This window comes from Eulemur rufifrons, chromosome 15 (assembly GCF_041146395.1).
Source record: "Eulemur rufifrons isolate Redbay chromosome 15, OSU_ERuf_1, whole genome shotgun sequence".
Taxonomy (NCBI): Eukaryota; Metazoa; Chordata; class Mammalia; order Primates; family Lemuridae; genus Eulemur; species Eulemur rufifrons.
The window spans coordinates 4,923,936-4,949,314 of NC_090997.1; the positions used below are offsets into that span (position 1 = coordinate 4,923,936).

The 25,379-nt window shown below is 42.4% G+C and overlaps 2 pseudogenes; one reads left to right on the plus strand and one right to left on the minus strand.

Moving 5' to 3' along the window:
* Positions 1–957: 957 nt before the first annotated feature.
* LOC138395661 (small ribosomal subunit protein uS2-like) lies at positions 958–12,731 on the minus strand (annotated as a pseudogene).
* Positions 12,732–13,385: 654 nt separating this feature from the next.
* LOC138395390 (cofilin-1 pseudogene) lies at positions 13,386–14,369 on the plus strand (annotated as a pseudogene).
* Positions 14,370–25,379: the final 11,010 nt, after the last annotated feature.

The following is a 25,379-nucleotide window of genomic DNA, read 5'->3' on the forward strand; positions in this document are numbered from 1 at the left end:
AGGAAGCTAAATGACCACTTCTTAAAAAGCCAGATCTGGAACTAAACTGCTTGGGCCAAGCCCTAGGCTTCTGAATCTGTTAAGTGTTCTTTCCAACTGAGCCACAGGAACAGGAAGCTGGAATTAATTTTTTTTTTTTTTTTTTTTTTTGAGACAGAGTCTCACTCTGTTGCCCAGGCTAGAGTGTTGTGGTGTCAGACTAGCTCACAGCAACCTCAAACTCCTGGACTCAAGGGATCCTCCTGCCTCAGCCTCCCGAGTAGCTGGGAGTACAGGCATGCACCACCATGCCCGCCTAATTTTTTCTATATATTTTTAATTGTCCAGCTAATTTCTTTCTATTTTTAGTAGAGACAGAATCTCTCTCTTGCTCAGGCTGGTCTTGAACTCCTGAGCTCAAGCGATCCTCCCACTTCGGCCTCCCAGAGTGCTAGGATTACAGGCATGAGCCACCATGCCCAGCCAGGAAGCTGGAATTCTTGACTTATGGTATGGACTTGACAATGAAAAATAAGATTTTTTTAGGCTAGGTGCATTTTTTTAATTTTGTAGAGACAGGGTCCCCCTATGTTGCCCAAGCTGATTTCAAACTTCTGGACTCCAGCGATCCTCCTGTCTGAGCCTCCCCAAAATGCTGGGATTACAGGCGTGAGCCACCACGCTCAGCCAAATTATATATTTTAAATGGGTGGATTTTATTGTATGTAAATTATATCTCAGCAAAGTTTTTTTTTTCCTGATCTTTTGGCTTTGTTACCATGACAGTGAGCTGCATGTGGTAGAGATAAACATCTGGCATAAATAATAAATGACTGTCAGTGCATGAATGACTACATTTTCTGTGTAGAAAGGATAAAAGGCACTCATCTTGTCCTTTCCCGCTAGCAGGATTTTCTTATCAGAAGAATTAATTGTCTACATGGACTTGACCCTGAGGAGAGAAGACACAGACCAGTCCTACATGCGGTGGGTGGTGTCGCTCAGGCTGGCCAGGAGACAGCTGGCTGTGGTCCTTGACAGTGGGTCCTTGGCAGGCATCTGGGTAGGAGCAAGGCCTTGGGGACACAGCCCTCCCCACAGCACACATTTCTCAAGGGCAGCCCTGCGTGCAAGGGTCACTTGTCTGCAGCCTTTGCCATGCCTCTGCACGTAGGAAAGCTGAAGGCTTCCCTGAAAAACAAAGCCTTTGTGTCAAAAATAGACTTTCAAGGAGAAAATTAAAAGCTGTTTCCTGAAGCTGGACAAAGACGAACAGTCCTGGAAAGAGAAATGCCTGGAAAGCCAGTTTGAATTGTTAAGGGCTATGGTAACAGGTAGTGACAACTCTCCACCTCAGAGGCCCAGCAGGATTTCACCCACTCGCTTGCCTCCAGCCTGCTCCCGTCTCACACCACAGAACCTCTGGGAGGCTCTAGAAAGGGAAAATCAAGTGCCGTTCAGATGCTCACCTGGTTAGGAATAACACAGGTATTTGCTTGCAAATCAAAACAAAACTGAAAGCCCTAAAGAAGAATCACTATAATTCAACTATTTGTAACTGATAATGGCAGCCTGCTATACAGGCATCTCCAAAAGCAAAATGTTGTTTTCTCCACAAAAGTGTGTGTGTGTGTGTGTGTGTGTGTGTGAGAGAGAGAGAGAGAGAGAGAGAGACAGAGACAGAATGAAGTGGAAAATGCCAAGACTAGAGAGAATAAGTGAATATTCCATTTCTTACCAGATCTCATATAGCCAAAAGGTCATGAGGTCCATGCTCAGCATACTCCTGACCTAACCCTGTGCGTATTCTTAAGCCAGTGTCTCAGAGTGAATTCCCTAGACTACCTATATCAGAGTCACTTGGGGAGAGGGGACTCGTTAAAACTGCCCATTGCTGGGTCCCAGACTCCTAGAATCTGAGACAGTGTGTCTGGGATAGAGCTCAGGAGCCACCACATGATTCTTATGCACACTAAAGTTTGAAGATCAGCCGGGCGCGGTGGCTCACGCCTGTAGTCCTAGCACTCTGGGAGCCCGAGGCAGGGATTATTTGAGCTCAGGAGTTCGAGACCAGCCTGAGCAAGAGCGAGACCCCGTCTCTACTAAAAAAATAGAAAGAAATTATATGGACAACTGAAATATATATAGAAAAAATTAGCCGGGCATGGTGGCGCATGCCTGTAGTCCCAGCTACTCGGGAGGCTGAGGCAGGAGGATCGCTTGAACCCAGGAGTTTGAGGTTGCTGTGAGCTAGGCTGACGCCACAGCACTCCAGCCCGGGTGACAGAGTGAGTCTCTGTCTCAAAAAAATAAATAAATAAATAAAGTTTGAAGATCATTACTTTAAACAAACACAGTTAATTGTTTATTGATGGTTTGCTCAATAGTCCAACTTGATTATAGATTAACAAATCAAACTTTTTTCACAGGCGTGTTTGAATTACATCTGCCTCAAGAAAAGCAATGATGATTTGGTGAAGAGAAAAAAACCACTAGATGGTTGAGAATGTAAATCCATACAATATTTCTGAGATTGGTTGCGTATGTATTAGAATCCTTCTAAATGCTTTGACCCAGATTTTCTATTCCTAGTTATGTATCCGAAGGAAATAATTTAATAAATGAGCTAAGATACAAAAGTATTTATTTTGCCATTGTACATAATAGTGAAAAATGTCTAACAAAAGGAGATTAGTTAAGTTACTGTGGTGCCATGCAATATATGTAGATCTGAATTTACTGACATGGAAACATATTTAAAATACATCATCATTCAAGAGAAAAAGAAGATTATATAACTTCTTTATTATAAATTCGTTTTTGTAAAAAAATTAAAAACAAAATTCAAAATGATAAAATATAAAATGTTACTGTACCCATCTCTAGCTGGTACGATTACAGGGAATATATATTTTTCTTCTCTGTAATTTTTATAAGTTGTTTTGAAAATATATATGTTACTTTTGCAATCAGAAAAAAGCAATAGGGTTGTGTACCTTTTGAATAAAAGGGGGCAGACCACTGAATTCCACGTTAGAAGATTGGATTAAAGTCCCAGATCTGCTTTGAAGTTCACTTTTCTTTTCTTTGAAATGAGACTGGTAATACCTGCCCCTAAGGGTAGTTGTGAGATAAAATGTGGAAATGTTTTGCAAACTATAAAATGTTTTATAAAAATAGTGGTCAGGCGCGGTGGCTCACGCCTGTAATCCTAGCACTCTGGGCGCTGAGGCGGGAGGATCGCTCGAGATCAGAAGTTCAAGACCAGCCTGAGCAAGAGCCAGACCCCCGTCTCTACTAAAAATAGAAAGAAATGATCTGAACAGCTAAAACTATATATAGAAAAAAATTATCCAAGCATAATGGCGCATGCCTGTAGTCCCGGCTACTCAGGAGGCTGAGGCAGAAGGATTGCTTAAGCCCAGAAGTTTGAGGTTGGTGTGAGCTTGACGCCACGGCACTCTAGCCCGGGCAACAGGGTGAGACTCTGTCTCAAAAAAAAAGGAGTAAAAAAACCAGATTTACTAAGAAATAAACAGCTAGAGTGTTAATACTGACAAAACTGTGTCATGTATGGTCATGGCATTGTGGGTCATATTATTCCTCTGAATTTATATTAAAACCATCTATGATTTATATTAAAATTCTTTTATGATTCTTAACATATGCCACTTTAAATCCTTTAAAAAAGATATCTAGCCATATTATCTCTCCAAAGTGTTTATACTCAGAAGGTATTCTACTGGAAATTAAACACCACCACCAAGAGTTGATTTAATGTCATTTCTAAAGATTATGCACGTAGCTCAGGATTGGGGCAACCACAGGGGCCTTGAAGTCTTACAGACTTGAGTTTACATCCCAGCCACGTCACCTACCAGCCTTGTGATGTTGGACAAATTAATTACCCATTCGAAGTCTTGTTGGCTTGCACCTACTTTCTATACTTAATGTGAGACTTAAATAACAGAATGTATGCATTAATAACACACTTATCATAATGCTCAACACATAGTGGGGTAGCAACAACATCTCACAAGATATTCCGTTATAGAAGATCTTTAGGAAGTATAACCATAAATGTTGATTTCCCTTTGGTAGGTGAAGAAACTGACAAGGTTAGTGAGTATTGCTGAGAGAGTAGAGACAGAGGACTGCGCATTCTTTACTGGGAAAGTGAAAATTGGGACAAACACTTGGCACAGCCACAATCTGGCAATATCTAGGAAAGCTGAAGAGGCATTTTCCTTTACATCCGAGTAATTCCATTTCTAGGTATATGCTCTAGAAAACACTCACATGTGGGTGCAAGAAGACATACAAGAATGTACACTGTAAGAATGCTTACAAGAGAAAAAAAATTGGAAACAATCTAAATGTCTGATAGGATACATAAAGGTGATATAGTCAGGCATAAATAAATTGTGATATAGGCATGAATGAAACACCTACAGCTATTAAACTGGCTGAACTAGTTACATGTGGCAACATGGGTAAATCTTAATACTATGAAGTTAAATGAAAAGAGTAGTGGCAAAAGGATACACACAGTATGATACCATTCTTAACAGCTTTATTGGGGTATAATTTATACACAAAAAAAACTGCACATATTCAATCTGTACAATTTAATGAGCGTGGACATATGCAAATACCCATGGTACCATCCCTACAATCAAGGTAACAGAAATAGCCAACATCTCCCAAAGTTTCCTTGTGTCTCTTTGGGTTGTATGTTGATTGGTTTGTTTTTGTAGTACAAACACTTAACATGAAATATACCCTCCTAATAAATTTTGAAGTGCACAATGCTGTATTGTTAACTATAGGCACAGTGTTATACAGCAGATCTCTAGAATTTATTCATCTAGTATAACTGAAACTTTATACACATTGAGGAACTTTTTAATAACATTAACAGAACATATGAAATAATAGTATATAATTTTTATGGATTCATATATATCAACTTTAAAAATAATAAGTGATATATTAATAAGTAATGGCCAGGTGCAGTGGCTCACGCCTGTAATCCTAGAACTCTGAAAGGCCAACACGGGTGGATCATTTGAGCTCAGGAGTTGGAGACCAGCCTGAGCAAGAGTGAGACCCCGTCTCTAATAAAAAAAAAAATAGAAAGAAATTATAATGGACAGGCCGGGCGCGGTGGCTCACGCCTGTAATCCTAGCACTCTGGGAGGCTGAGGCGGGTGGATCGCTCAAGGTCAGGAGTTCGAGACCAGCCTGAGCAAGAGCGAGACCCCGTCTCTACTAAAAAAATAGAAAGAAATTATATGGACAACTAAAATACATATAGAAAAAATTAGCCGGGCATGGTGGCGCATGCCTGTAGTCCCAGCTACCCGGGAGGCTGAGGCAGGAGGATTGCTTGAGCCCAGGAGTTTGAGGTTGCTGTGAGCTAGGCTGATGCCATGGAACTCTAGCCTGGGCAACAGAGTGAGACTTTGTCTCAAAAAAAAAAAAAAAGGCCGGGCGCGGTGGCTCACGCCTGTAATCCTAGCACTCTGGGAGGCCGAGGCGGGTGGATTGCTCAAGGTCAGGAGTTCGATACCAGCCTGAGCGAGACCCCGTCTCTACTAAAAATAGAAAGACATTATATGGACAACTAAAAATCTATATAGAAAAAATTAGCCGGGCATGGTGGCGCATGCCTGTAGTCCCAGCTACTCGGGAGGCTGAGGCAGTAGGATCGCTTAAGCCGAGGAGTCTGAGGTTGCTGTGAGCTAAGCTGACGCCACGGCACTCACTCTAGCCTGGGCAACAAAGTGAGACTCTGTCTCAACAAAAAAAAAAAAAAAAAAAAAAAAAAGATAAGTAATAAAGTCAGGATTCAGGATAATGGTTATCTCAGGAGAGAAAATGTAACAATTTTTCTTCTCAGGAAGGAAATGTAATAGAGAAGGAATATTTGGGAGGTCTAATTGCTTCTGCAATATTTTATTACTTTAAAAAATATCTGAAGCAAATATGGCTGCATGTTAGAATTACCTGTAAGGACTCAGATGATTGTTATATTATTCTTTATAAATACACATATATTTATATATATTTATGTAAGCAGAAAACATCATGTAGTACTTACTAGGTGATAGACACTGTTAGGTTCTTTACCTATATTAACTAATTTAATCATTTCAACAATCCTACAGGCAGTTACTATGATTATCCTCATTTTACAGATGAAGAAACTGAAGTACAGAGATTAGAAACTTGTCCAATGTCACATATCTAGTAAGTGATGATCCTGGAATTTGAAGACAGTCTGGCTTCAGAGTCTGATCTCTTAACAACCATACCCTACTACTTCTAGAAATATTGTGGTAATTTTTAAGTATTTCTGCAAATTTTTTTTTTTTTTTTTTTGAGACAGAGTCTCCGTCTGTCACCCCGGCTAGCGTGCAGTGGCATCATCATAGCTCACTGCAACCTCAAACTCCCGGGCTCAACGGACACTCCTGCCTCAGCCTCCTAAGTAGATGGGACTACAAACCCACACTACCATGCCCAGCTAAATTTTTCTATTTTTAGTAGAGACAGAGTCTTGCTCTTGCTTAGGCTGGTCTCTAACTCCTGAGCTCAAGCAATCATCACACCTCGGCCTCTCAGAGTGCTAGGATTATAGGCGTGAGCCAGAGCACGCCTGGCCTATTTCTGCAAATTTTAAAAAATAAAAAGAGGGCAGTACTGAGCAGGGGGTAAAATTGTCCAGCATTACACAGGTCAATGAAAAGGCAGTTCAACAATCATTCCTAACCTTCTTTTGGTTCTGTTAAGAAATACTTACCTGTGACTTGTGGTGAAAAGGAAAAATCAAACAGTAAACTGTGAGAAGACTCTTGAGACCTCAAGTATTCAGGAAATTCTCTGGAAGGCAAAGCAAAGTAGAATAATCAGTTCTAAGGATGAAGAGGGTTTTTCAGTTAGAGTCTGAACTAATAATCCGGAGGTTTTGATTGTTGTTAAATTATCACCTGCATTTGGCTTGGACTATTTGAATGGGCACATCCTCCAATGAGTCATAACCTACACATATGAAATAAAAAATTAACTCCAAGCTTCTTGCCATATTACAGAAGAGCAAAGTTAAGAATAGAAATCAAAATAATATCTGCCTCCAGATGTGTTGGAGGATTCTGCGTGTGTCTTTGCATGGGTCAGAGACCACTGTTGGTGGCTGACGGCCTCCTCCTCCATAGCTCTGCCTCTATGTTTCACCTCCCAGCATGGCTCTAAGGTTTGGGGAAACTGAAGACTGACAGAGGAGTGGCCAGTCTTATGAGGAAGAGAACCTTAATCCCGCAAGTAAAAAGTTTTAGGAGAACTGAACAGTTTTCAAATGGGTAATCTATTTTTTAATAATAGAAGGATATTTTCAGTCCTGTCATGTTTCGTGTTTTTTTTTTTTTTTTTAGGCAGAGTCTCACTCTGTTGCCCTGGCTAGAGTGCCGTGGCATCAGCTTAGCTCACAGCAACCTCAACTCCTGGGCTCAAGCGATCCTCCTGCCGCAGCCTCCCTAGTAGCTGGGACTACAGGCATGCACCACCATGCCTGGCTAATTTTTTCTATATATATATTTTTAGCCGTCCACATAATTTCTTTCTATTTTTAGTAGAGACGGGGGTCTTGCTTTTACTCAGGCTGGTCTCGAACTCCTGAGCTCAAACAATCCGCCTGCCTCGGCCTCCCAGAGTGCTAGGGTTACAGGCATGAGCCACTGAGCCTGACCCCTGTCACGTTTCTGAATTTTATGATTTTATTTTCCCTCTGGGAAGTTCCTGTGGGTACCTCCCTATTCCCACAAAAGACTGAATACCCCAAGGGATAAATCAATCCTTACATTTCTCAACAAGCCTATGCGATGCTATGATTTCCTCATTTTGCAGATGGAGACACAGGCTCAGAAAGGCAATTCTACAATGATGTGTACAAATAAGCATCAACCAAAATTTGGATTTCTGACCCTCACTTTTCAAATGAGACCTTGACTGTCATCCCAGTAATTCAAGGCGATGTTTACGAATGTAATTTATCTGATATTATTTCCTCTGCTTGACTCTCTTAATAATACGTCTTTGAAATGCCTTATGCTTTTACCTTTTGCATTACCTTTTTATTTGGAGTTCTTGCCTCCTAATTTTTGAGAGTTAAACATAGCAGTGATTTTCCCCCGAAAGTCTTTTACTCTTCAAACCACCTTTCTTCTGAGAAAAAACAAAGTTTCATTTCTGAGCTCCTCTCTAGGGAAGCCCCTTCAGGTCACACAACCACAGCTGGTTTCAAGCAAAGCTGTGCTGTATATCCCCTTCACTCATTCTGCCCCAAGGACATGATCACCTTGCCACCAAGTTCCCCCAAGGTTTTTCTTATGTACTCAAGTACTCTGACCTAACATCATGTGGATCGCAAGTGAGTCAGTAGAAACACTACAGAAGGAAAAGACACATTGCAGCAGCCTCTGCTATAGGTGCATCCTCAGACATTCAGAGTTGGAGCAAACTTCATGATTATTTGCTCTGACCTCCTCTCTAACATGGAGAATCCCATGGTGAAGAGACATTGAGTGACTTTTTCTTGGCCATGGAGTCAGAAGCATGCCTGAGCCTAAAATTCTGACAGTATATACAATTGCCTTGGTAAATTTCTCAAGTGATTCTCAATCAAAGGAAACGCCTAAAGTGTTCCACTTAGTGTTACTGATGTTGTTTGTTAACATTTTACTATGTAAAATCTACCAGTTAAAAATGATGCTTCTGTTGTATCCATATGAGGGAATATTACACAACCATTAAACGTTATGAGAATGATATTTATATAAAATATTAGGTTTCAGAAGTTTACCTAGGCCAGGTGTGGTGGCTCACACCTGTAACCTTAGCACTCTGGGAGGCCGAGGCGGGAAGATTGCTTGAGGTCAGGAGTTTGAGACCAGCCTGAACAACAGCAAGACCCCATAGCTACTAAAAATAGAAAAAATTAGCCAGGCATGGTGGCACATGCCAGTAGGCCCAGATACTTGGGAGACTGAGGAAGGAGGATTGCTTAAGCCCAGGAGTTTGAGGTTGCTGTGAGCTATGATGAGAGCACACTACACTCTAGCAAGGGTGACAGAGAGAGACTCCGTTTCAAAAAAAAAAAAAAACAGAAAAAGCTAACTAAAAACAAGTATGGTATTCTCCCACTTTTTTGAAGTATATGCATAAATATTTATAAATACTAGAATATTCACCAAAATGGTATTAAATTTTATATCTCTTGATGGTTGCATTATAGGTGATTATTTTTCTTCTTTTTGATAAACTATGTGTTCTAATTTTTCACAATGTACTTTTGAAAAGAATAGTTTTCTATTTTTTTTTTTTTTTTTGTTGAGACAGAGTCTCACTTTGTTGCCCAGGCTAGAGTGAGTGCCGTGGCGTCAGCTTAGCTCACAGCAACCTCAGACTCCTTGGCTTAAGTGATCCTACTGCCTCAGCCTCCCGAGTAGCTGGGACTACAGGCATGCGCCACTATGCCCGGCTAATTTTTTCTATATAGATTTTTAGTTGTCCATATAATGTCTTTCTATTTTTAGTAGAGACGGGGTCTCGCTCAGGCTGGTCTCGAACTCCTGACCTTGAGCAATCCACCCGCCTCGGCCTCCCAGAGTGCTAGGATTACAGGCGTGAGCCACCGCGCCCGGCCAGTTTTCTATTTTTTAAAAAAGTGAGACTAGGCAAAAGATTTCTTAAACAGGACACAAAAAATACCAAGTATAAAATAAATAATTGACAGGTTGAACTATATTAAAATTTTAAAATGCAGTTCATCAAAATACACCATTAAGAGAGTGAGAAGGCCGGGCGCAGTGGCTCACGCCTGTAATCCTAGCACTCTGGGAGGCCGAGGCGGGTGGATCGCTCAAGGTCAGGAGTTCGAGACCAGCCTGAGCAAGACCCCGCCCCCCCCCCCCCCCCCCCCCCGTCTCTACTAAAAATAGAAAGACATTATATGGACAACTAAAAATCTATATAGAAAAAATTAGCCGGGCATGGTGGCGCATGCCTGTAGTCCCAGCTACTCGGGAGGCTGAGGCAGTAGGATCGCTTAAGCCGAGGAGTCTGAGGTTGCTGTGAGCTAAGCTGACGCCACAGCACTCACTCTAGCCTGGGCAACAAAGTGAGACTCTGTCTCAACAAAAAAAAAATAAATAAAATAAAATAAAATTCCCAATAAGCCTATGTACCTTTTAAAATTCTTACTGCAAATTAGGTACACAATGAGATAAATATTCATTTTAAAAATTTAAAAGACTGACAATATCAAATATTGGCAAGTCTGTGGAGCAACTGGAACTCGAATATGCTTTTGGTGAAAATAAGTTGGTGGTTTTTCATTTATTTATTTTTTTCCCTCTTAAGAACTTCTCTTTTGGCCTTATCTCTGTGGTGCAGCTGGTGAACGCATTTGGCCGTTAACTGAAAGAACTTCTTTTTTCCTTTTCCAGAACACTTAGTGTCCAAAGAGGGATTGGTGGTTTTTCAGCTGCTTTGAAAAACTATTTGGCTGTGTATATTAAAGCTAAACCCATGCCTACCCTAGGACCCAACAATTTCTCTCCTGCATATATACCTAAGAGAAGTGATTGCTTATGTCTACCAACAGAAATTGACAAGAACATTTATAGTAGCCTTATTCACAATCATGAAAAACTGGAAACAATCTAAAGGCCAATCAACAGTAGAAAGGATAAATTATGATCTGTTCACACAGTGGAATGAATACTAAATACAAACGTGGACTCCTGCGATATGTAACAACAGGGATGACCTGCACAGACATAAGGTTGAAAGAAAAAAAGCCCAACACAAAAGAGCACATTCTGTGTGAAAACATTTACAAGACTGGCAAAATGAATCTCTGGTGATAGAGGTTGCATATTGGTTATCTGGGAAGACTGGGGGCAGGGGGTGATGGCTACAAGTGTGCCAGAAATGTTCAATTTAGGCAAGTTGATCTAGAGTTACACAGGGGGCCGGGCGCGGTGGCTCATGCCTGTAATCCTAGCACTCTGGGGGGCCGAGGTGGGTGGATCGTTTGAGCTCAGGAGTTCAAGACCAACCTGAGCAAGAGCGAGACCCCATGTCTACTAAAATAGAAAGAAATTATCTGGCAACTAAAATATATATAGAAAAAATTAGCCGGGCATGGTGGTGCATGCCTGTAGTCCCAGCTACTTGGGAGGCTGAGACAGGAGGATCCCTTGAGCTCAGGAGTTTGAGGTTGCTGTGAGCTAGGGTGACGCCATGGCACGCTAGCCTGGACAACAGAGTGACTAAAAAAAAAAAAAAGAAAAAGAGTTACACGGGTATATACGTGGGCTAAAATTTCATCAAGTGTACAATTTTCATACTTTGCTGTATACAATTAACCTTAGTTAAACGTTGTATTAAAAATTGGCCAGGCTTCCTCCCCAATAGAAGAGCACAATCAGGAGCTTTTCTCCCAAGACCATTCAGTATTTTCCTAGTCCCTTCACATTTTACTTCTCATGGGTGAAAGGATTGCTGATAGAGCATGAAAAGCTCCCACACAAACCTCAGATTCCAACTATAATCTAGCTACCTGTGGTTTGTAGTTAAGGGACTGGATTAGGTGTAATTTATACATTTATGAATATATACATATCACAAGAGGGGGAAACAAACAATTCTAATCCTTTGGATAAGAATTGGCACATACAACAAAACTGTTGAAATATGGCTCTTCTCTGGCACGGTTTTCCCTCAGCAAAATCGGGAGGCCGATTAACTTTGCTTTCCACGTTGTCTGCTATCTCTTTCTTTTTTCTTTTCTTTTTTTTTTTAAGAAACTGATGTTTATTTCCATCTTGCTTAAGAGCCTGTGGAAGAACAGCCTGGGGCCACTCGGGGGTGTTCCCACCCACGCAGTGTCCGGGCAGAGGGAGCCGCAGCCCGGGCGTCCGCGGCAGGCTGCGCGTCTGGGGGACCTGTGAACGGGGACACAGGCCCCCGCGCCCTTCACAGGGTGCGACCTCAGGCTGAGCCCCAGCAGACTCAGCGCTGGGGCAGTCCATTCACCCTGCGGTTCCTCCGTGGTCACAGCTGCTTCGGCGGCCTGCTCCTCCTTCTCAATCTCTTCCCAATCTCCTCAGAGGGAAAGACCGGGCGTGACCTCCCTCGGGAGTTCAGGGGGGCGGCGCCTCGCATGCGCAGAGCTTCCCAGGCCAGCATCCACCGGGCCGGCCCCGCGGGGGGAGCCCCTGTTGCCGCAGGAGACGGCGAGGTCCACCTAGCACAGCGAGACTGTGCTGCACAGAGCCGCGGTCGCAGGTTAGCATCGGAGGCCTCCGTGAGAGGCTGGTGGTCAGCCCTGGGGTCAGTGGCCACCAGCAGACGTGGCTCCCGGACTGCCACCCGAATCTGGTTAGTGAAGGTTCCAGGAGTGCCTCCGGTGGCAGCAGCAAACTTCAGCACAGCTCGCTGGCCAGTATTCCTGGAGGGTGTGACACTGACATCACAGGGTCCTCAGTGGCAACAATGGCACGAGCTGCCAGCAGAAGCTTCTCCCACGTCCTCTTCAGGTTTACGACGCACATACCATCACTTTTCCTTTTGTAGATGTACTGTTGCATTTGGAAGTCCAGGTTGGTGCCATCTAAGTGGGTTCCTGATGCAAAGAATCTGAGGACATCCTCCTCCTTCATTTGCAATACATCAAAAGCTCTGGACATGGCGATAGTTTCCCTTTAAGTTGCGGCAGGAATCCAGAACAACGCCATGTGGACCCCTCTCTGGGTAGCGGAAAGGCAGCTCTCTCTATCTCTTTACAGAGCTTGAACTTCCAGGTGGTCCTTCCTTCCCATGGGCCCATCCCATCCCCCATTCCTGCGCTGAGCTGAAGCATTAATGGAGCATTAAGGTGTTAGCTGGAAACAAGCCGGCTGTATTCTTTTCCCCAGGAGTGTTTGCATTGTAAAAGAGGACTTTAAGGACTCTCTGGACACAGATATTTATTGGGAAGAAGGGGAGGTTAGAAATGTTAACGAAAAAAAGCCAAACTCTGTAAAGTAATTTTAAAGACATTTACTCTGAGCCAAATTTGAGGACCATGACCCAGAGCCACACCCAAGAGGCCTTGAGCAACTGGACTCAGTGTGGCTGGGTCACAGTTTGGTTTTATACATTTCAGGGAGACAGGGGTTATAGGTAAAGTCATAAATCAATATGTGGGAAGCATTCATTTGTTTGACTCGAAAATGTGGGCCATCTCGGAGCAGGGGCTTATAGGTTATAGGCTGGTTTAAAAATTCTTTGACCTTCAGTCGGGTCCGGCAGCAGCTGCAGTGGCTCTCGTCTTCTCTCGGTCTCCTTGCCATCACTCTTTTGCTTCCGGAAACACAGCCTCTGGTGTGGCTGTCTCCGATGGCGTCATCAAGGTGTTCAATGACATGAAGGTGCGCAAGTCTTCGACACCAGAGGAGGTGAAGAAGCGCAAGAAGGCAGTGCTCTTCTGCCTGAGTGAGGACAAGAACATCATCCTGGAGGAGGGCAAGGAGATCCTGGTAGGTGACATGGGCCAAACTGTCCACGATCCCTACGCCACCTTTGTCAAGATGCTTCCAGACAAGGACTGTTGCTATGCTCTCTATGACGCAACCTATGAGACCAAGGAGAGTAAGAAGGAAGACCTGGTGTTTATCTTTTGGGCCCCTGAGTGTGCACCCCTTAAGAGCAAAATGATCTATGCCAGCTCCAAGGACGCCATCAAGAAGAAGCTGACAGGGATCAAACATGAATTACAAGCAAACTGCTATGAGGAGGTCAAGGACCGCTGCACCCTGGCAGAGAAGCTGAGGGGCAGTGCCATCATCTCCCTGGAGGGCAAGCCTTTGTGAGCCCCCTCCGGCCCCCTGCCTGGAGCATCTGGCAACCCCAGACCTGCCCCTGGGGGTTGCAGGCTGCCTCCTTCCTGCCAGACAGGAGGGGCTGGGGGGATCCCAGCAGGGGGAGGGCAATCCCTTTACCCCAGTTGCCAAACAGTCCCCCCACCCCCTGGATTTTCCTCCTCTCTCCATCCCTGACGGTTCTGGCCTTCCCAAACCGCTTTTGATCTTCTGATTCCTCTTGGGTTGAAGCAGACCAAGTTACCCCCAGGCGCCCCAGTTAGGGGGGGCCTGTATTTTTTTTAACAACACCGCTACTCCTCACCTGTTCCATCCCTTCCCATGCTGCCAACTTCTAACCGCAATAGTGACTCCGTGCCTGTCTGTTTAGTTCTGTGTATAAATGGAGTGTTGTGGAGATGACCCTTCCTTTTTCCTCTGGTCACAGCCACTCATGGAAGCAAGACCAGTAAGGGACCTTCGATTAAAAAAAAAAAAAGACACAAAAATAAAAAAAATAAAATAAAATAAAAATTCTTTGACTTGTAATTGGTTAAAGACATGAAGCTTTGTCTAGAGGTTTGGAATGTTTTAAGATAAGAAGTTGTTAATCGAAGACAAGCCACCAGACATATATTTGTTGTGTAAATTGAGGACCTACAGGTTGGTCTTAATACACTTAGGCCTGCTAATGGGTTACAAAGGATGTCCCCAAGAAGGGAGGGGGGCATGATGAGGCATGTCTGACCTCCCTCCTCCTGGCAGGCAATTTAGTTTTAGGATATCCCTTTGTGGTCCATTAAGTCAGCTGGTGTAGGGGGTGGGGGTGTGTGTGGGGGACCCTTAAGATTTTATTTTAGTTCACAGAAAAAAATAAGTTGCGTTTGAAATGATTGTCAAGTTCCCTAAAATTTCTACAGGAAATTCCAAGTAGCCCAGAAGCTTTTGGTAAACTGAAGTTTAAAATACCAAAGCAAAGCAAACCACTTACTTACCACCCTCTCACATCATTATCTCATTTGAACCTCACAACAACCCTGTGTGGTGGTGTAGGTCACTGGCCCTAATTTACAGACCAGGAAACTCACTGGCAAAGTTAAGACATTTTCATAGGGTTACATAAATAGAACTTAGAGGTCTTAGAACGTGAAGTTTGGTCACCTGATTCACAGCTGCCTTTCTCTTCCAGAAAAGCCTTTTACCAACAGGGTTTCCCAAACCATCATCCCCAGAACCATAGAGAGGGATTAAGTGCCCTTACGAGCAAGATTTGCTTCTGGCAAGTTCTTTTTTCTTGCCTTTTCTAGCTTTCTTTGTAGTCTTAACTTGTTGTATTGTTTCTCAACTGTTCAGAAGATGCTGGTGGTAACTGCAAACTACCACAACCTTTGATTTCAAATTTCCTCCACATATTTATTTTCATGCCTGGTCATGGGTGGTAGTGGTGGCACCAAGGGGTGACCTGGGGACAGCTTTAGTCTCTCCACCCACCAAGCCATTCTAAATAAACACACAATTTACATAGAAACAGTTCTAGGCAAATGTAACTTCATAACAATTTCCTGAATTTCAGAGTCCCCAAGATTCACAACTCGAAGGGGTATCATTTATGTGAAATATGTGAGGGATGCCCCCTGGAAATGTAGAATAAGGGGGACCTGTTTAAACACCTTCCAAAGAGATTGAGCCTCCTAAGAACCCCCATTATAGAAATTCTGGAGCTGCCTTTGGTAAGTGGTAAAAAAGCAGGACTTTCCAGGATCTAGCAGATACTGGTAGAAAGGAGTCAAGTCCACAGAGATCATTAAATTAAGGGGGAAATGGGACAGGACCACAGGTTGAGACAAGTAAGGTCCAGAGTCCAAGAGGTCAGAGAGTCATTCAACAAACACGGCAAAATTAAGCAGGGCCTAACATTGATCCTAGGCAGATGTTGTCTGGACTTGGTCTTGCATGGAGGGGAGAGGAGCTCTGAACCTACTTATGTTGATTTGAGCCACAAAGAAGTCACAGGCTTGCAAATAACTGCCAGAGATGCTAAGAGAACTTAACTATAAAAATGATCAAAAGTTGCATGGTTGACTAGTTTAAGGCTTCAGTAAAAGTTGCTATTTGTTTCAAGTGGATTCAAAATTTGATCTGGAGCCTTGAGTTTTTACTTAACTGTGTTCCCAAATCTGCTAGTTTATAAAAACCAAGAGAACGTGAACATCTACTAATCCAAAAGAGGATGAATTTGGCTCCACTGTCATGAATTGCATTGTTTGCCAAATTTGCTGAACTTATCAACTGTGGTCACAAACTAGAAAATTAAATAACCCTCTGTGTTGGTGGGCTGAATCATGGTTTGGTTGTGTGTAGGAAATGGAGCAAGGTCTATGCGGGCTGCAAGTCACAAATTCTGGCTCTAGGTCCCCATTCCCAGACGAAAAGAGACATTTCTATCCAGCAGAAAATAAATGGTCATGCATGACTCTTTGGGGGAGTTCACCCTACATTCTGCACATGGATCCCAATGTGCTGTTTCTCAGTTAAGCAGGAGGCCCAGGGTATCCCTAGTTGGGCCTCTTTGGACAGGCCTCAGTTGGGCTACCTTCAACTACTGCGGCATTGAGTATGGAGAAAGTTGTAAGCTCTGGACAACTGCTGGCCCTCACCTCCCCTGGACACCCCCTTGTCCTCTCCCTCTAAATTCCAGGGAATACAGACTCTTTGGCAGCTTAACTGGAAGTTTGCCAACACCTGTTGTTAAGAACAACAAGACGGGCCATCACTGCAACCCCAGGGGATTCAGGGATGCCTCCACTGCTCCCAAGCCTCTGCATCAAGGCGTATCTTGCAAAATGACACCGTAACCCAGTGTTTTTCACGTTATATCCTGCTACATGGGCCCTGCTCCAAGGCCTTGATCTATCCTTTTGATGAAACAAATCTATATTACATTGCGGGCAGAGAGCAAGGAGCAAATGGATACCACGTGGAAAGGTTTGGCATGAATACTCTCCACCACTAGCCAGGAAATTGATATAACTAGTACTGTAAGAGATGTGAGAAGTTGTATAATACTAATAACTACCATTTATTATTTACTCTATGCCAGGCACTATGCTACACATGGCATGTACCTTTTGTGCTTCATTTAGTATAACAAATCTCTGATGTTATCATCTCTATTTGATGAATGAGAAAACTTAGAAGAAGTTTAAATAAAATTTTCAAGTTTACATAGCTAGTATGTCAGAGTCAAAGTTAGGTGTTCACTGAACTGTTTTATTTTCTCTCTGAGCACACAGAAAGACTACATTTCCCAGAATGAAAGTGAGCTTATGTGATTGAATTCTGGTTCATAGAATGTAGATGTGATATACTCTATTTCTAGATTTAAAACATTCCACCCAAAGTTTCACTTTCTAGGCCAGGCGCGGTGGCTCACGCCTGTAATCCTAGCACTCTGGGAGGCCGAGGCGGGTGGATTGCTCAAGGTCAGGAGTTCGAGACCAGCCTGAGCGAGACCCTGTCTCTACTAAAAATAGAAAGAAATTATCTGGCCAACTAAAATATATATAGAAAAAAAATTAGCCGGGCATGGTGGCGCATGCCTGTAGTCCCAGCTACTCGGGAGGCTGAGGCAGTAGGATCGCTTAAGCCGAGGAGTCTGAGGTTGCTGTGAGCTAAGCTGACGCCACGGCACTCACTCTAGCCTGGGCAACAGAGTGAGACTCTGTCTCAACAAAAAAAAAAAAAAAAAAGAAAAACAAAGTTTCACTTTCTCTTCTTCATCTGCACAGTTGGAAACAAAGGACCCATCCCACCCACTCTTACCAAAGACAGAGCCTAGATCCCTGAGCAACTGCTTGGAGGAGAGCCACTCCAGAGAGCTGACTGGCTACATTGCACTGTAACGGGAACAACAAATAAACCTTTGTTCTGTTAAGCTGCTGACATTTCAGGGTTTATTCCTCACTACTCATAACCTGGCCTACCCTAAGTAATGCAGCTAGACGAGATGTAGCCAGGATTGGAGTGATTTGAGTGCAGGTCTAACTCCAGCTACTCTTAACCACTCCCTTACATCTAGCATAGGAAAATCAGAAGAGAGTTTCTGATCTCTAACTCTGCCACTAACCCTGTGTGGGATCTTGGGTGATTCACTTAACTCTTCCATACTTTCTTTTTTTCATTTGTCCAATGGGAATAAAAATATCTACCTTTCCGATCTCACATGGTTATTGCAAGAATCAAATAAAGCAATAGCTGTGAAATGATTTGGAAAATAAGCCTCGTCCAAATGTAAAGAAGTCTTATTGTCTAACCCATTTTCCTGACTCTGGTTAGGAATCTATCCCCTTGACTTTAGAAATGACATAAAAATTTATCCGTATATCACTATCCCTATTATTCCTAATACTTATCCTTTTGATAACTTTGGATTTTAACATAATTTTAAACTTACAGATGAGTTGCAAAAGTGGTACAACTCCCTTTATCCAGATTTTCTAATTGTTTATATTTTGCCCCATTTTACATGTACATATATTTCTGATTAAATCAAGAGTAAGTTGGAGATGCTGTGTGCTTTACCAGTTCAGAAGGAGTACAACCCTGCTAATACCTTGATTTCAAGCTTCTGATCCCCAGAACTGTAACAGAATAAGCCACCAAATCTGTGGTAATTTGTTACAGCAGCCATAGGAAACTAATACAGTCCACATTGAAATTCTGGCAATTGTCCAAACAGTGCCCATGTTACCTATTTCTGTTCTCAAGATAATATTCAGTTCAAGATCCTCCTTTACATTTAGTTGTCATGTGTTTTTAGTCTCCTCTAATCTATAACCATTCCTCAGCCTTACTTTGTCTTTCTCAACCTTGACATTTTTGGAAAGTATGGCTAGTTATTTTTCAGAATGTCACTCAATTTTTGTTTGGTTGATATTTCCCCATCCTTAGATTCAGATTATGCAATTTGACAGGAATATAATGTCATTTCAGGAGGTATATGATGTTGGTTTGTCCTAATATTGATAATATTGACTTTGATCACTTTGGTTAAGATGGGGGCTACCAGATTGCTGCACTGTAAGGTTATTAATTTCTCCTTTATAATTAGAAAGTAATTTTGGGGGAGATACTTTGAGACTGTTTCTCATCACACTTTAAACCTCAAGTTCTAGCCTCCATGATGATTTTCTAACTCCATTGTTCCTTCTATGCTTAGTAGATATAATTCTACTATAAGGAAAATGTCCTCCTTCTTCCCCATTTATTTACTTATTTATTTATTCATATCTTTTTTTTTTTTTTTTTTTAAGACAGAGTCTTACTCTGTTGCCCAGGCTAGAGTGCCGTGGCGTCAGCCTAGCTCACAGCAACTGGGACTACAGGCATGTGCCACCATGCCTGGCTAATTTTTTTCTATATATATTTTTAGCTGTCCAAATCATTTCTTTCTATTTTTAGTGGAGACGGGGTCTTGCTCTTGCTCAGGCTGGTCTTGAACTCCTGACCTCGAGCGATCCTCCCACCCCGGCCTCCTAGAGTAGGATTACAGGCGTGAGCCACCGCGCTGGTCTATTCGTTTCTTTACTAGACTCATGGACTTTTTTTTTTAAGACAGGGTCTTGGGCCGGGCGCGGTGGCTCACGCCTGTAATCCTAGCACTCTGGGAGGCCGAGGCGGGTGGATCGCTCGAGGTCAGGAGTTCAAGACCAGCCTGAGCAAGAGCAAGACCCCGTCTCCACTAAAAATAGAAAGAAATGATTTGGACAGCTAAAAATATATATAGAAAAAAATTAGCCAGGCATGGTGGCACATGCCTGTAGTCCCAGCTACTCAGGAGGCTGAGGCAGGAGGATCTCTTGAGCCCAGGAGTTTGAGGTTGCTGTGAGCGAGGCTGATGCCATGGCACTCTAGCCCGGGCAACAGAGTGAGACGCTGTCTCAAAAAAAAAAAAAAAAAAAAAAAGACAGGGTCTTGCTCTATCACCCAGGCTGGAGTGCAGTGGTATAATCATAGCTCACTGCAACCTTAAACCCCTTCCTGGACTCAACCAATCCTCCTGTTTCAGCCTCCTGCATAGCTAGGACTATAGGCATGTGCCATAATATCTAGCTAATTTTTTTATTTTTATTTTTTAGAGATGGAGTCTCACTATGTTGCCCAGGCTGGTCTTGAACTTCTGAGCTCAAGTGACCCTCCCACTTCAGCCTTCCAGTGGACATTTATATTATTCAATGGTTACCATCTTATATTTTTGATGCTCAGATTGTTCCAGATTTGGCCAGTGGAAGCCCCATAAGCTGGCCTCTGTGTTATTTTTGTATATCCCCAGCATTCTCTGGGTGCCTTCTTACTTTCTGTCATAAGAAGATATTTCGTATTCATCTTATACTTTCTCTGCAATGATCTGCTCTCCCAGAAGCCCTGGTTCCTTTTGTGGGAGAATGGTTTTTTAAAAAAAAGATCTGGAAGCTCAGTGTGCTGTCCAGGTGGAAGCTCACCGAGAGAGCTTCTGTAGGTTCTCTCAGTGGACAAAGCCAGGAAATTTGTAAAAAACCAAGAGTTCATCCTCTTCTAAAGCCAACATCACATAGTATATTTCTCTTCTCCATTTTTGTAACTCTCTTTTCCAACAGTGAGAATACTGGCTCCCATTACCTTTACTGTATTTTCTCATTTATTCAAGCCTAACCTACCAACTTGAGGTCAGTATTTACTTACAGGGGGTTTTTGAGGGGGAGTGGGGCACAGAGTGGACATGAGCTGTACAAATCAAGTGTACAAGTTGATGAGTTTTGACTAAAGTTGACATTCATGTAACCCACACCCTTATCAAAATATAGAACATTTCCATCATTTCCATTACCTCAGCAATTTCCCTAGTGCTCATTCCCAGTTGACAAAACAGACACAACTAATTTTTTCATTTTATTCCACCATATATTAGTTTTGTTTTTCTTGATCTTCATGTAATTGGAAATATATCATGTGTGCTCCTTTGTGTCTGGCTTCTTTCATTCAGCATGTTTGTACTCAGAAGTTCATCCATGCCTGTTCCTTTTTATTGTTGAGTAGCATTCCATTGTACAGATTCAGTTTTTTGTTTTTTGTGTTTTTTTGTGAGGAGGGGTGTTCAGTTATCTTGTTCGTTTTTGTTGAGACAGAGTCTCACTCTGCCACCCTGTATGGAGTGCAGTGGTGTCATGGTAGCTCACTGCAACCTCCAGCTCCTGGGCTCTAAGTGATCCTTCTGCCTCAGCCTCCTGGGTAAGCTGGGACTACAGGCGCCAGCGGCAGTGCCTAGCTGGGGGTTTATTTCCTCTTTCTTTTTGGTAAAGATGGGTCTCTCTCTTGCTCAGGCTGGTCTTGAACGCCTGAGCTCAAGCAATCCTCCCACCTCAGCCTCCCAGAGTGCTAGGATTATAGGCGTGAGCCACTGCGCCCAGCATGTATGGATTTGTTTAACCATTCTAGTTGGATGGCCACTTGGTTTGCTTCCAGCTTGAGGTTATTATGAAAAAAGCTTCCTTGAACATTCTTGCACAAGTCTTTGTGTGGACATATGTTTTCATTTCTGTTGGATAATTACTTAGGAGTGGAAATCTTGGGACATAGGGTAGTTGTGTGTTCAACTGTACAAGAAACTGCCAAACATTTTTCCAAAGTAGTACAATTTTTCATTCTTGACAGCAATATATGAGAGTTCTAGTTGCTTCATCTTTTTTGGGGGGTGGAGGGTGGTCAGGGTCTCACTCTGTTGCTCAGGCTACAGTGCAGTGGTGGGATCATAACTCACTACAGCCTCAAACTCCTGGGCTCAAGTGATCATTCCAAGTAGCTGGGACTATAGTCTCACACCACCACACCCGGTTAGATTTAAAAAAATTTTTTAGAGATGGGGTCTTGCTATGTTGCCCAAGCTGGTCTTGAACTCCTGGCCTCAAGTGATCCTCCCTCTTCAGCCTCCCAAAATGCTGAGATTACAGGCATGAGCCACTGTGCCTGGCCAGTTGCTCCATCTTTACCAACATTTTCAGTTTTCAGTATTTTTAGTTTTTTTTTTTTTTTTTTTTGTTGAGACAGAGTCTCACTTTGTTGCCCAGGCTAGAGTGAGTGCCGTGGCGTCAGCTTAGCTCACAGCAACCTCAAACTCCTGGGCTTAAGCGATCCTACTGCCTCAGCCTCCCGAGTAGCTGGGACTACAGGCATGCGCCACTATGCCCGGCTAATTTTTTCTATATAGATTTTTAGGTGTCCATATAATGTCTTTCTATTTGTAGTAGAGACGGGGTCTCGCTCAGGCTGGTCTCGAACTCCTGACCTTGAGCAATCCACCCGCCTCGGCCTCCCAGAGTGCTAGGATTATAGGCGTGAGCCACCGCGCCCGGCCAGTATTTTTAGTTTTTTAATTTTGCCATTATAGTGGGTTTGTGATGGTATCTCATTGTGGTTTTAATTTGCATTTCTATCATAGGTAATAATTTTGAGCACTTTTTAATGGAGTTTTTAGTCCATTGCATATTTTCTTTTGTGAAGTTTTTGTTCAAGTCTTTTGTCCATTAAAAACTTTTTTTTTTGGTCCTTTTCTTATTGATTTATAAGAGTTTTAAAAATATATTCTGGATGCAAATCCTTTGTGAAATAAATGCTTTACAAATATTTTCTCTTAGTCTGTGGCTTTCCTATTTATTTTCTTAACTATGTCTTGTATGAGCAAAAGTTTCAAATTCTGATGAAGTTTAATTTATCAAATTTTTAAATAACTATTGCTTTCTATGTCCTAGGAAATCTTTACTTACCTCCAGATTGTGAATCCTGAGTACTTTAAATTAGTGCTGGAATCAAACAGGCACATTTTTCTTCGTTAAACTCAGGGAGCCAAGAGGCCAAACAGACTTCTTTGGTGAGCAAATGAAGGATTTTAAAGGACACCAAAAAAAGGTTAGGAACAACAACTTGGGGTTCTCAGAACTAAATTCTTGGGTTGATTTTACTGCCTCCTTTTCCAAGCAGAATAAGCCTCACTTGTCATTGAGGGAACCTAAAAAAGTCATCAAACAGGCTGAATGACCTGCAATGTGGGCTGATCCACAAAACAGCCCTGCCCCTTCCCGCAACTGCAAGGATTTTGGCAGATTCGAGAGTGAGTTCAAGGGTGCTGGTTTGGGAGACGGCGTGTTATTTGACTCACTTCGTCCAATGACGAGTCTGTCTGCTGTAGAAGGCTATTTGCAGGGTGTGGTCCCACAGCGGCAGCCAGGACATGTGGTGTGCCCCTCCCACCGTGTTATTTTCTTTTTCTATTTCCCTTTTTGTTGTCTAGCAATTATTTACTTAATTTTAGAAATTTGTACAGTTTAAATGTCAACAGTTTGAGGGCCGGCGCGGTGGCTCAGGCCTGTAATCCTAGCACTCTGGGAGGCCGAGGCTGGTGGATCGCTTGAGCTCAGGAGTTCAAGACCAGCCTGAGCAAGAGCGAGACCCCGGCTCTACTAAAAATAGAAAGAAACTATCTGGCCAACTAAAAATATATACAGAAAAAATTAGCCAGGCATGGTGGCGCATGCCTGTAGTCCCAGCTACTCGGGAGGCTGAGGCAGAAGGATCGCTTGAACCCAGGAGTTTGAGGTTGCTGTGAGCTAGGCTGACGCCACGGCACTCTAGCCCGGGAAACAGAGTGAGACTCTGTCTCAAAAAAAAAAAAAAAAAAAAAAACAGTTTGAGGAAGTATACGGTGAAATATATCCCTCTCATCTCTATACTCCACAACAGATAATCACTGTTTTGAGTTTCTCGCATCTCCTTTGAGAGATTTTTGATGCATTTCAGAAGATAATGCAAATATGTAGTATCTCTCTTCTTTTTTATGCAAATGGTATCTACTATAAACACTAATCTGTACCTTGCTTTTTTCAATTAATAATGTATCTTGGAGCATTTTCTCTAATAGTATGCACATATACTTCTCATTGTTTTCTATAGCTGTATATTATTCTACTACATTGATGTCCCTTAATTTATTTAATCAGGCTCTTGTTGAAGAACATTGAATTTTCCAGACTTTTGCTCTTTTATTCAGACACTGCTTCAATGCATAACCTTGTATATATGTCATTTTGCACACCTTTAACTATAGGATAAATTCCTAGAAATGAAATTGCTAAGTTAAAGTGTATACACACAGGGAGTTTTGGTAGACACTGTCAAATTATCCTCACCAGGACTTGTTTCAATTTACACATATGTGTATGAGGGTTCCTATTTACCTATAGTCATGGTTATCCTAAGTGTTATCAATCTTTTAGATTTTTACCAATCTACATGATGAATGGTATCTCGGTGACTTTTAATTTAAATTCATCTTATTATGAGTGAGGATGAGTATATTTTTATATGTATAGTGGACATTTATACATAGTTCCCTTTCATTTGTACTTTTCTATTGAGTTGATGGTCATTTTATTATTGTTCTGTGGAAGCTCTTTATATAATATAGCCAACATCTTTTAAAAAGTCAGGCTGTTCTGAAGGTAGTGAGTTATCTCAATTGATAGCTCATAGTCAGTTGTTACAGCGAGTGGTCCCAAGGACAAACCGAGTGGCACATGGAGAGTCAGAGAATCAAGGTTTATTCGCCGGCAGGCTCAGAGGGGTCTCGCCACCAAATTCTGAGCACCGTCCATCGAATTTTTTCCATTTTTATTAAGTTGGGGTGATCCAAGCTCCGGGAGGGGTCTCAGGCGACTAATGCCCGCCAGGTAATAAGTTTAGTGTCTGCACAAGGCAATAGGATTAGTGTTATGCTGATGTGCCAAATGTTATGTCAGTGATATGCTAATGTACCAGGTGTTAGGTTAGTGACATGCTAATGTGGGTCCTCCGTGAGGGGTGGGGGTCTCAGGTGGTGCCAAGCAATAGATGGGAGTTTTCCTTATCAAGTTATGGATTGAACTCCTTGTTCTACTCTTTTTCTCCTTCTCACTACTGCACTTGACTGGTCTAAAAAAATAAAAATAAAATAAAAAGTCAATATTGCGATATAATTTACATACAATAAGATACACCTTTTAGTGGAACTGTCCTTTATATGTGGAAGGCCTTCCAGCTGGGGACTATATGTTGGTTATTTGAAGCACCTATCTGAAAAAATGAGGCTCATCTATTGCAGCAAGGGAGTCATTGGGAGCATTTTACACTTAGGCTGGGATTCTGAAGGTCTCGAATGTACAGGTAGCGTGTTCAATGGAAAGAGGGTAAGCACTGGACTCTGATTATTTGGGCTTAAATACTGTTTTTGCTGTGTATTACCTATGTGATTTTGTTCAGATTACATCACCTCTTTGGGTCTCAGTTTCCTTATCAGTAAAAAGCTTCAAAATCAAATCCCATCAGATAACATAATATAAGCACACTGTCTAGTGTTGACACAGACTAGGTGCTTAATAAATACTAGTTTCCCTTCTCTCAGAGTAAAAGCCAAGCCAGTAAAGATAACAT